Raw genomic sequence first — 4,340 nt, 5'->3', positions numbered from 1 at the left:
TCCTTAGAAGTTTTTAAGACCTGGCTAGACAAAGCCCTGGCTGGAATGATCTAGTTAAGGATGGTCCTGCTTTGAGAAAGGGGTTGGACCTCCTTAGGTCCCCTTTTTTTCTCTGATTCTATGATAAATAAGTGTGGTGGCGAGACACCCCCAAAGACTTCCAAAGGGGAGAGGTCAGTCCCCGTGGGCCCCAAACTCCACAAAACAGCACCCCCCCCCGTGGGGGAAACTTACCTCCAGGGGCATAGCCAGAGCCGGAGCAGGAACCGCAGCTGCGGCCACAGAAGCCAGCGTTAGGCTGGCTGTTTAATCAGCTGTTCCCTGGGCAGGGAAAGCCGAGCCAACTGCAGCGGCTGTTCTGGCCGCCGCAGGAAGATTTACAAGCCCCACCGGAACCCAGGGGGTGGACAGAACAAGGGAGCATGCTGGTATGGAGCACGCCAGATGTGCTGAGGCTCCTGGAGCAGTACAGCTGGCTTGATGCCGGTAGGCAGAGCAAGGGAGGCAATTGATTCCCCTGTAGCAGGCTGGGATGAAGGAGGCAACTCCACACCCCTGTCCTCCCCAGCAGTCTATTTTTTTTGACAAAAAAATAATAGGAGCAAAACCAGAAACACCTTACTCAGAGGTACTGAAGCAAGTGAGGGCCGACTCGAGTCCAACTTGCTGGTCGCTGCAGCAGAAAGGCTACCCATCAGGGCAGCCTGAGGTCCCAACAGGACTCACCCTGACATGGGCTCCCCCAGGCAAGCAGGGGTCGATCAAGCACGACCAAACCACACCATTGGCACCCATCCAATTGGCGAGTGGACGGAGTGTAGGGGAGGCTAAGCCCCATGGAACATCGCACCCGACCTGTGAGTACTACCGTCCCCAGGGACCCCCTAGGAAGATTTCCACTGAGCCCTCCCTTTATCCAATAATACCAAGTTGTGGCAGGCGAGTTGAGGGGAGGGGCTCTGCGCTGGACGGATAGTACGCCATTCAGGGTACCCCCACTTAAGGCGCCTTTCATCACAATAAGCTATTCATAGATAAGTGGTAGAGTATTATAATAGAATCAGAGAATCATAGACAAGTAGGCATGGAAGGAGCCATCCCTACTTGTCATCCCTCAGGAAATCATAGAAATCATAAAGTAGGGCTGGAAGGGACCTCCAGAAGTCCAGTCCAGCCCCTTGCTTGAGGCAGGATCATTCCTATCCAAAGCATCCTATACTAGCTGTAATCTACACTTCTTTAAGATGCCATCAAGCCTGACACAACACGAGACATAACACTCTAACCTGCTGCAGATAAAGCAAGGAAACCATGGCAGCCAATGTTATGCATCTATAAAAGATTGTTAATATGCACTCAAGAGATCCTAGGTACAAAGCCACGGCCCCTAGTCAATACCAGTCTGACCACGTGTTACAATTCCTTCCTGACCCCAAATATGGTGATCGGTCTGAACCTGAATAGAGGGGCAAGATCCTTTAGCCAGCCACCTCTGGCTTTGGCCTAGTGGAATTGGCACACCACAGTCAAAATCGCCAGGCACTGGCTGCAGCCTGCAGTCAACATTCAATACTTCTGAGGAAAGCTTAAACACACCTGGACACATGTAGCAGAAATGTGAGGAGGGGGCAACCAGCAAAGCCCAGAAGCATAGAAGAACATCTGATTCAACCCCCTGCTCAAGACAGGTTCATCCCTGGCTAAACCATCAATGTACTTACCACTTCAGTATCTCGGGAAACAGGAAGACAACACAATTACTGCACAGCAATTTTGCCCCGGGTTTTACTCTGTGGTAATGAGCAGGCTCACAGACAGCTTTCCCAGGATAGCTGGTGGCAGTAGGTAGAGCCTGACCACAGGGCAGCAGGAAAGCAAAAAACAAATTAAGTAGGGCAGTGTCAAACATCCAGCCCTTTGGCTGGATATGGCCCAAGGAGTGAGACACCTGGCCTGTGATCTGGAAGACTAACAGCTGGCTCTGATCTGCAAGGCCAGAATTTCTGCTGACGCCTCCCACTTATTCTACACCTCTCGTGTCTCTTCACAGTGCCAGACTAGAGTCATGCTCAACAGGGTCTTCTTTCCCCACTGTTCTGCCCTGTTCCCTTGGCTGTGGTTTTGCTAGATAGTAAGTAAGGACAGTGGGAATCTCATTCATCCATTCATGTGTGTCATTAATTAGATGATGAGGCATGACAGACAGGGCCAATACCTGATACGCTAATGCAGGTGCCACTCACCTCACCACAGAATTTCCATGTTGAATAGCAATGGTAGCATTAACCCTCTGGGTGCTGGGTACCCTGCTGCTGAATTTCCAGGTCATGATCCCTGTTGTGGATTCTTTTCATCGGCAGCAGGGCAAGTGGTGGCAGTGTTAACCCCCATCCCAACACAGCAGCTCAGGCAGCTTCAGGAGCTAATGCCTGAGCTTCACCAATGTAGTCGGCACTGGAGTGATGTATAGGGAGTGCACATGGGTGTACGTGCACCTCCTGGGCATAGCGGTGCACCCCCTACAAAAACGTGCTGGTGACATTGTCAGCGGCGCCTGCAGGCAGGCACTGGTCGCCACCCTGCTGCTGACACTACCAGCAGTGTCTGCAGGTGGCCGCTGACCCCTGGTCGGTGCTCACTCCCCTACCTTCCCCATCCCCCATGACACTGACAGTGCTGGCAGCACCACTACCATGCTCCTGCCACCATCGTGCCCCCCCAGCCGCTGGGATCACACATCATTCATGGTCAGCACACAGAGGTTAATACTACTACTGCTGCCTGCGCCAAGACCAGAGGTGGGTCATTCAGCCTATGATAATAAATCCTGGGGGTATGGATCCAGCCTGCAGGGCCAAATGAGTTTGACACTTGAGCTAATTTATGATGTACTCCTAATGGAGGCACAGAGAGAAATGAGAGTCTAGAACCAGCTGCCCCAGGGGAAGCCGCCAAGGTGAGAATGAGACCATCGACCACCTCTTTTGGCTCTGCCCCTATGCCAAGGGTGTGTGGAAAAAGGTAAGCCAGCTCCTTGAGGAAGGGACAGGAGTCAGGCTGATGACAAGGGTGGTGCTGTATGGACACCTGACTAAACATCAGGGGTCCCAGACAACCTGCTTCAACCTGTTTGTGTTCTGCATCAGGAGCGCCCTGTGGCAATGCAGGAACCTTCTGATGTACAGTCACATTAAGCTTGAGCAAATGGGCCGTGTTAAAATGTTTCTGAGCAAACTCCAGTCCTACTACCGGAAAGCAGGGGGATGGGACGGAGAGTACATAACCAACTCCATCTGGAAAAGGGACATGTGGCACAGGCTGTCCAAAGTCCCCCCAGGAAGGGAAGTGGACAGGGAGAACGGACGAAGGGGACAACGACACAACGGGACCCGGAGACAGCAAGGAAGACAACAACAGGATCATCAGCAGCAGAAGTGACAGCGGCAAGGGCTGTGAATGAACTGAGAAGAGAAACCCCAAATCAGGGCTGGGACTAAGGGACTGTGTTTGGGTTAGACTGTGTTGAGGGTGGGGGTGCGGGGGTGCAGGGGAGTGGGTACAGTTATTGTAATGGGTGCACAGGTTTCTTAAGGTGGTTTTAAAAAGAAAAGGTGTGAAGGAAGTCTATAATACAGGATGTATATATAGATACATAGACAGATAGATAGATATAGATATATTTTAATAAAGCAAAAAAAGAAAGTCATTGGCTTCTTGAAGGCTTAGATCAAGTGTAATCTATATGTACCTAGGGGAAATACCGTGATCACCACAGTGGCTTCCTAGTTGTACCCAGAGAAGACCGCTCTGCTGGCATGGGGTAGTACCCGTGTAGGTAATGCATAGTAAACCTTGCTTTCATGCCCACTTTATGGAAACAGGGGACTCCTCCCTAGCTTGCTCCTGGGGCCTTACGACTCAAGGCAAGCAACACTTGGGGGCATCCAAACCCCAAGCCTCGGGTCTTGGGCCTACACACAGGATGCCTGCTAGAGGTTTTGGAAACATCTGAAGCCTCAGATGGGGAAAGAGGATGTTTGCGGGTAGCATAGGGCCACTCAGGGGTCGGGACTGACCCTCGGATTTGAAACTGATTTGGTTCGGAATAGGGAAAATTTTGAAAGACAAAAAAAAAAAAAGACTCTTTGACTTGGGTTTTGCATAAACCGGGGCCGCTAGCTGCCTCCACAGTGACAGGGTCTCCAGGCTGCACAGTCTGAACCCTTGGAAATCATCGTGGATTTTGAACACTTGACCACGGCTGATCGTGCCCGTGCAGACGCAGCTGCGAGTGCGGGGTCGCGGCCGCCTGGAGCGGGGCTCGCCCCGCCGTGCAGCCC

The sequence above is a fragment of the Crocodylus porosus genome, unplaced genomic scaffold (genome assembly GCF_001723895.1).
Source record: "Crocodylus porosus isolate Cpor-Errol unplaced genomic scaffold, CroPor_comp1, whole genome shotgun sequence".
Lineage (NCBI taxonomy): Eukaryota > Metazoa > Chordata > Crocodylia > Crocodylidae > Crocodylus > Crocodylus porosus.
This window is presented reverse-complemented; position numbering follows the sequence as displayed.